Genomic DNA, 9,097 nt, shown 5'->3' with positions numbered 1-9,097 from the left:
AATGCCACAAAAATAGCAAGTGACTTCTTTTTTGTTTCCTTGCCAGAAAGATTTTCCAGAAGAGTTCTTTCCGAAGGAATTAAATTGTTTTTTACCTCGGTTCAAATTATTGAGCTCTGTGAACTCGCCAGATCTATATTTGGCATAAAGCTCTGTACATTTATCGACTAAGTCGTCTTTTGACTTACTCTTGTCCTTTCTGTATTCAAGAAGCATTTCGGAATTTTGGATTTTCTTTGGAAGTTTGTCGAGAAAATGTTGGAAGGAGAGTTCCTTAAGAACCTCATCTGAAGCACTTTCTGTGACAGTGTTTCTGACGAGCTCTTCTATAGCATAAAAGAAGTTTCTTAAATTTTCATGCTTATTTTCATCGAATCTGATTTTCTTTAGCATACTTTCATATTCGAAATTATCCTTTCTGCAAAATTTTTCGAGTGTCTGCTCAAAATGTTTGACTGTCATTTTCGTCTTGACCTAATAATCGCCTTTTGAAAGTTCGAGGATAACGGTTTTTGTAGAGGTTGTGGAAGTCGACCACACATGTGAGAGACCTGTTTTGCCTCGTCATCAATGCCTCCATAGTATAGAATGAATCCACATTGCTTGATCCAAGTTTTGATATTGTCAATTTCCTTGAAATTAGGGAGTGCAATTTTTGTTGAGTTGCTCATTTGATTTAGTTTCAATTTAATTTGGGGCTCTTGAGCCATGCTCGGCAGCTCAATATCAGAATCATCGTCTGATTCATTGTCCTTGGTGAACTCGAGGTTACTCTCGTTGTTTTCGGAGAAAAGTTTTTGACTGAATTGTCGTCTCGAGTTTCATTCGGGAACTGAAGACTCCCTTTTGATTTTGATGGGGTTATTTCAACCATTTCTTCATCATCATCCGGAATGGCTTCCGCTTTTATTTCATCGGACAAAGTGGTTTCAAGCTTTGTACTTTCATTCTGGATTGTTTTATCAAGAATGGACTCAACTTTTTCTTGACTAACATTGAGATCATCTAAAGCGATGTCTCGTTCAATAGTTTTCCATTTCACCTAAAGTGACTTGTGAAGCGTTAGGATCAAAGGCTTCATATGCTTCCTCAGCTTCAGCTTCTGCAGCAGCTACCTCTTCCGCAAAATTCCTGATTTCTGTTAAATTGATATTTTCAATAACAACGTACTCAGAGTTTTCTCCAGAGAGAACACCCTTGACACGTCGGTTGACTGAGTCCCGTGGACTATCAAGTTTGATCTTGTCCTTGCATTTTTTGAAAGTTAGATTCACGTTTTTGGCTCAAGAATCCAAAATATCATGTTTCAAGTAAATCCAAGACCACCATGATGTTTCTCGTGCTCTGAGCGGAAAGCCCTTGGAATGAAGCGAATGTCCCCAATGTCCCGAATGTCCCCGATTTTTATTTTTTTGGCCTTTTGAAAAAAAATATTTATTATAGGGAAAAACAGAAATTTTTCACAACAATATTGTTCTAGAGACGATTTTTACCAAATCCAATGAGTTTTCTACGGTAGTATGTGGTAATTCGTCCTTTTTGTTATTCTGATAAGAGTTATTTTCTCTTTCGTATTAAGGCTGATGATAGGGATTGCGTCATAGCAAAGGAATGACCCCGACGAATAGATATTTGAGTGAACACTGATTCGTCGTATTCAATTGTTCGACCCCGACAAATAGGTGTGTTTTTATCTTAAATCTGTCGGGATTGACCCCGACGAATTACCACAGACTACGTTTTCTACCACAAATTGCGCGGAGCGCTACCTAATTTTTGACTTTTTGTCAAAACAAGTTTGATCTTGTCCTTGCATTTTTTGAAAGTTAGATTCACGTTTTTGGCTCTAGAATCCAAAATATCATGTTTCAAGTAAATCCAAGACCACCATGATGTTTCTCGTGCTCTGAGCTTTCACAAAAGGCCTCATTGATAAAAATTGAAGCCAAAAAATTTTTACGATCAAATTTTTAGCGCTCATATCTCGAAAACGACGAATGTTGGCAGCTTACAATCTATAAGATGAGCGCTTCCTCGGCCAGTTCAAGTACTGGGCGAGTGCTACTGAAGGTCGAAGATCCTTGCTCTGTTTTATACTAGGGCTGCGGTGAAGTCCACTAAATGGATCACCTAACTTCTAGATAACAATTCGCTATCCCAGTAGTACGAGTACTCAAGGGATGTGTATAGAGAAAGCTCGGAAGGAGCTTTGTTGAAATTGCAATACGTGCTGTGTTGCGGAGTATGCTGTGTTGAGTAGTTGCTGAGTAAAGAGGCGTTTTGTGTTTTGGGTTTCTGTAGTAGAAGTGAGTATATTCTGATATGTTGCAGTTTATATAGTGCAGGGAAAGAGGCGGTAAAGAGTACAGGGAGATAGAGAGTGACTTAAGAGCGCCACTTGATGAGAATCTGGAGATGAGAAAGTAGACAGGAGAATGTGGTGATAAGGATCGGGATCCATCTGGATTTGCTATCAGCGGAAGGGCGCGCCGCGCGCCGGAAGTGATAAGCGGCGGGCGCCCTTTGATGTGATGATCATGATATGTCGTGATGTATGAGTCATCGGATTGGAATTTGAGGAGGGTCAGGGCAAGAGACATGGGCGTAAATGAGAATCGGACATTTACCGGCCATAATCTATTTCAAAAATGCCTCAAATTTCGCCTAAAATTCAATGAAATACAAAATAAATCTCTTTCGGGCAATATAATGTAGTGCTTATTCTATGCAGTATGACTTTTGCACAATTCTACTGTAGTAAGCGAGCTTGCCCCTGGCGCGTTAAGTGCGCACGTGACTTAGGAGCCGCAAGCGAGCGCACGTGACGCAGCGCGCTGAAAACCAAAAAGTTCGTTTTCAACGAACTTGACGAAAAATAACCGCGCTTGCGAAAATCCGCCGAATCCGTGGTTATCAACGAAATCCTTGGAAAATAACGAACAGCACGGAAATCAACGAAATTGGTGGATAAGTATATAAACTGTTCACTGTTCACACTTTTTCACTTACTAACACTCCCAGAGACAAATTTGAGTGTCAATAAACTACGAGATACAAACTTTTGTTTCCTTTTTCTTTGTCACTTGCAAAATAGAAGCAAGCAGTACAAAATTGGTGACTGATACAAACGGCAAGAATTTACAGCGACAAATTCTGTAAATTACTATTCCCCGAATACGATTGAAGAGAGCTGCTGTTACGATCGAAGAGAGCTGCTGACACGATTTTCCCTGATTTATTCAAAGGACAGGTTATAAGGTCCTTAATTACCAACTATATCCAGGGTTAACCTAAGCAAGCGGAGTTTAACCATAAGTTGAACCACCGACAGGTGAACCTTTAGGATCAGTTTAGCACTTAAAATCGGACCTTGTGAGCGCTTCAACAATTAGTGAAACTTATTTCAAACTTGTTGTCGATCTGAGCAGAACGGAGCTCGTGAAAATTTACGATTCACTGGATGGGCGAGTCTTTCCAACCCCGATTCCAATAAGTGATAAAGCTTCCGTTGCCGCGAATATCCTACACATTGATGAGTCTGTCTTAGCTCGCGGAAGGAAATTCTTTTTCAAGAAAAACGCAGAAGGTTTTGTTGACTATCTACCTTCTTTTGCCGCAGATCATCCAAATGCAGCAGATTCGGCTGAACAAAAATATGCGAAACGCCACCATCGATTGGACCTCGAGCAAATTCAGACATCGAAAGCAGCAAAAGATGTTGATTCACTGATGGCAAACCTACCCGTCACTGATAGCGAGATTGAAGACGAGCTAGATCAGTCCGATGATCAATCTAAGAACGAGGCTGATGAAACTGTTATTCCAGAAACACAGAACTCAGAAAATCGTCCGAATATCAAAAAGGAAAAAAGAGAGTCTAAGCCGCATGATAAAAAACCGAAGCCAACAGCAAAGCCAGCTTCACCAATGTCGACGAAAGTGTCAATGCCATCTACATTGAAAGTTAGGCCGCCGAAATATGATGGAACAATCCCTATCGCTTCATGGCTTAAAAATCTCGATATTTACGCCCGCTGCTCCAGATTGAAAGACAACGAGGTAATCACAGTGGCACTAACGACACTACTGAACGAGTCAGAAGGAAGTCATATCATCGAGAGCCTTGAAGAAGAAGACCTTAACGATTGGAGAAAATTCAAACAGCGACTAACAGCGATGCTTGGTAAAACCGCGGACTACTACAAAAATGAGTTCAAAACCTACAATCGCGGATCCGACAGCTTCGGAATGTGTCTAAGTAAACTGATAAGCCTTTACAAACAGGGATACAGCCTGAAAAATCTTGGAGAAAACGACAAACTTCTGATCATAGAGCGATTTGCAGAAGCACAAGATCCGAAAATACGCGAATTGTTAATGCGAGAGAAATCAGCGTTAACGATTGACAATATTGCAATAAGAGCCAATGAGATCGAAAACGCTATCCCAAAACGTGATATTAACTTCAGTATCAAGACTGAAGATAGAAACGAGTTCTTTCGAGAGTTCGTGAATAAGATAAAAGAAATGATCCACGAAAATCGAAGTGGTGAGAGAAGAGTCACTGAAAAAATCCAACCGGAAAAATTGGAAGGATTCTGCAAAAATTTCATAAACAATCGCAATTGCAGATTTAAAGATGACTGCAAATACCTTCATTCAGAAAATGCGCCCAGAAGAGTTATTGACTACGTTTCTCAACTGAAGAAGACACAGTTTTAAAGACGTACTCGACGTATCCTGTGATTGTATAAATCAATCGAAGACAAAAACACAATAGAAACGAGAAAAACAAAATCCAAAAAAAATGAGAGGAGAGGAGAAGAGATAAATATATTTAAGAGCAATCCCTACGAGAGGGATGAACAAATTTTTCGAATTGTCATTCTGCAGCCATCTCAAAAGCTGTAAGAAAATCATTTCGAAACCATTACGAGAATTACAAAAGAGCAATCAAAACGATAACTAAGAGGGAGAAGTTATTCCGCCGAGAAAATTATACGAAAACAAAAGGAATGTAAAACGAGACCTTCTCGAGTCCTTACAGCTTAAGAATAGCTGACTGTATGCTGGAAGACCATCAACAACCGAGAGAGAATGAGAACGAGCGAGAACCGTGCCATGGACCTCGTATAATCCATGTTATCAAATGGCTAGTTAGCTTCAACGCAGAGGGAACCTGCTCTATCAAACCCAGCCTTGGCCCGCACAGCTACCTTGATGGCTACTGGACTTGTGGACCTCTATTTTTATGTGATATTTGTGCCCACCGCGCGCATCCGGGCCCAAATCTCTCCATATGATATGTTTCATGACGAAAGTAGAAGCAAAAATCGCCTGCTTCGCATACAGCTTAGTCTATCGGAAAACAAAAACAATCAAATGGAAAACCTACTGCAAACATCAACACGAGTTGCAAACACAAGATGACGATTTCTTTGTAAAATTCATGTGCAAAAGTCATCAATTAAGAGGGGAAGGATTTGTAGTGCTTATTCTATGCAGTATGACTTTTGCACAATTCTACTGTAGTAAGCGAGCTTGCCCCTGGCGCGTTAAGTGCGCACGTGACTTAGGAGCCGCAAGCGAGCGCACGTGACGCAGCGCGCTGAAAACCAAAAAGTTCGTTTTCAACGAACTTGACGAAAAATAACCGCGCTTGCGAAAATCCGCCGAATCCGTGGTTATCAACGAAATCCTTGGAAAATAACGAACAGCACGGAAATCAACGAAATTGGTGGATAAGTATATAAACTGTTCACTGTTCACACTTTTTCACTTACTAACGCTCCCAGAGATAAATTTGAGTGTCAATAAACTACGAGATACAAACTTTTGTTTCCTTTTTCTTTGTCACTTGCAAAATAGAAGCAAGCAGTACAATAAACCCCTTTTCAAAATCGATACCCGTACCCTTAAAAGTGCTTCACAATCTATACGCTTAACATCGTCAAGGCGCGCAGCGCCACCACTACTAACAAATATACCAGCCGTCAAGCCCATTTAAATTTAAAAGCCAGGGACGAAAGATCTAGAAGGCCCGAAGATCGAAAATGGTTATTATGCTGACAATCGGAGGTGCGAGACTTGCATTGTAGCACCTCGAAAGCTCGAGAAATCTCAATTTTTGGCTTTCACTGACCAAAATTGGTATTCGAATACCAAATTTCCTCAAAAAGTCCAAATTTGATGTACCTAAAGAGACCCTATGCGCTCCGCGCCTGTCTTGTAGGAACCTTTGGGAGTAGTTTAGTTGTTTTTTGAAGGAAGAAATACAGTCTGGTAAAAAAATTATGGTATTCGAATACCAATTTTTGAATATTTAATTTATTCGAATACCAAAAAATTTTGGTACACGAGCGTCCCCGAAAAATTCGCGAAATTTTTGACTTTTCAAAGTCGACAGATTCATATGAATGAGGGCTCTATAGATAGCTAAGACGAAGTTGAATCAGGAAAAAATAGTTTCGATGCAATATTTAGCCACTAAGAGGCGCTACAGAGCATATAAAGTGGCCAAAATAAGTCGATAAAGTTTTCGTAAAGAAAAAATCTTCAATCCTTGACATAATCAGATGCCTGTACGAGAGATTGTAGTTTCGGGCACAAGGAAGGTTTTAAGATTAAGATCGGGGAAATATATCAGAGGGAAAAAAGTCGATTTTGAAAATGGCCCAAAACTAGGGTTTTCGCGACTATCAATGCCTTAACGGCTATTTTTAGAGATGATTCGCCTTTTTAAATTAGATTTCCATACAAGTGATTGCTTATGAAGAAATGGGCTTTAAAAAAATCTCCTCACTTCTAAGATAGCTAAGCCCAAAAAAAGTAGTTCGACCTCAAAGTTGGCCAAATCAGGGGGGGATCCCTTAAGCCCCGGTTGATTAACTGTCAGTTAATCAAAACCCAGAAGAAAACAAAGCAGTCTTCAATTCTGTCTTTTTTGAAACAATAAATATCTATAAAATAAAACTTTTGTTCTATTTTTAGTTTGATGAAGAGGGCAGGGGGGCCAAATTGTGCGAGTTTCAAACGTTTTAGCGGAATTCAAAAAAAGGGCCGAATTGTGCGGGGCCAAATTGTGCGAGTTAACTGTATATTTATAAATCGGTTGAGTTTTTTTGAAAAATTAAAAATTTAGACCCCCCGAAAAATTGTCGATTTCGTAAAATTTAGGCCATCCTCCAAAACAAGGATTTTATTTTCGAATTAACAATACAAAATAACTTATTTTTACAATTTTTTATTTTAAAAAACGCGCGATCTTGGGTGATTTTGCATTTTTGCTTACTTTGCGGCCTCATTATTTCTCAACTTTAATAATTTTTTTGGAAAAAGGGTGAAAACGGTTGTTTATTACAACAATTATTGAGCGTGGACCCTTAGCATATCCTATCTGCAACTCATTCTACTATTCTTTCTTTTACTAAATAAACAAGCTAGCACAAGTATACACGCTCTTATGTTGTGCGCTCTTAAGATGGAAAACCACGTTAGTTACACCCTTATTTTACTTGTGGTACAAAAAATTTTGACTTTTCTATATTTGCCGAAATTTCGAATTTCAAAAAAATTTTTTACAAAGCTTTTCGTCAGAGATCGCTAACTTACCTAAAATGGTCATTTTGGCGGCAATCGGAGGTTCTAGATTTTCGTTGTAGTCTCGAAGCGAGAGCTCAATAGATCTTACTTCTTAGCTTTCAATTTCGACCTCGATCACTCTTTTAGGGGATTAAACTGGTTGTTATTCGAGCTGACCCTTACCCCAAGAGCCTTCCGTTTGAAAATGTTATTATCTTTTTTTACTTAGAGAAAGACGCTATCGTAATATTTATCGCTAAAGACTAAAATTTTTTTAAGATTCAACCAATGCAAACAAGACGCTCTGGTGTTGTTGCAATGACATACAAAAATCGATTATGGGTCCTTGGAGGATTTGATGGTCAATCGCGCCTTAAATCAACTGAATTCTTTAGGATTGGATGCTTTAATAAAAACTTGTCTAGATAAATCTTACTAAGCCTCTAGTGGGTACGTCACTTTATCGTGTCGCTACCCATAGTGGGATTCGATGTGCGAAGCCGCATTCCTTCACACTCTGTAAAAATTTTACAACTGACTCACTGCGATCCAAGCAAGAATTAATGATATGTTTCTTGCTTGTGCTCAGATTTTAATATTTTTTGCAAGAGTAAGAAGTTGGCAAAAATTCGGCTACCGGGGACTCCCAGTACCAATTGGTACAACCAGTACCAATTTGGTACTCCCAGTACCAATTACTCTTATCAAAATAAATGATTGATAAATCCTTTGCATTTGTTCATAGTCTATGAATCATAAAGAAGGATCAATAAAACAACATAATTCTCTCCAATGACCAAAAATGAAAAAAAAGAACCCTTTTATAAAACCTATTAATAGACGTAAAAAGGACATTTCTAAATCGTTTTGGATATGACCGTTCGAGTGCCGCGATTTCGGGGTTTTTTTCCGGCAAAAGGAGAATACGGTATTCTGAATACCCGAATAGTTTTTTAAGGAGGGAACCGGAAATGACTTCTGGAAAAATTAATTGTTTTTTCAATTGCTTTTTTTTCTCCTTTTGAATATGGATGCCTCTTAAGGGTAGAAAATGAAATTGGCGCGGCGCGCCTCGCTCGCCCAGTACCCCGCCGTGCCCTACTTTTCAGGATGCCGTTATACCGATGAAAGTAAAGCATTGCCCGGGAAAAAAAAGATGTCTCTACCCCCTGTGACATCTTTTGGCCGCCCCTTGGCGCTGTTGTCTTAGCCGAAAATGTCCTCACCGCTTTCCCACTTTTGACCAAAGCAATGGCGGAACTAAATAAAAACTATTTTGGTGATGTTTTGTCTAGTTGATGGTGCAAAAGAATAAGAATTTTTACAATAAAAAACAAAAGACCACACACGAATGAAGGGTAAAAAAAAAGAAAAAAGAAAAAATTTTAAACTTTAAAAAAATATTATATTAAATATATTATAGATAGGCCACGCGCTTGAAAATTTAAGGTCCGAAAAAGCCTCTTTTAACCCTCTAAATCTATTAAACTAAGTGTAAGGAACATTTTATCTGCTT

The sequence above is a fragment of the Oikopleura dioica genome, chromosome YSR (assembly GCF_907165135.1).
Source record: "Oikopleura dioica chromosome YSR, OKI2018_I68_1.0, whole genome shotgun sequence".
NCBI classification, from domain to species: Eukaryota; Metazoa; Chordata; class Appendicularia; order Copelata; family Oikopleuridae; genus Oikopleura; species Oikopleura dioica.
The sequence above is the reverse complement of the archived record's forward strand: the minus strand, read 5'-3'. Positions refer to the sequence as shown.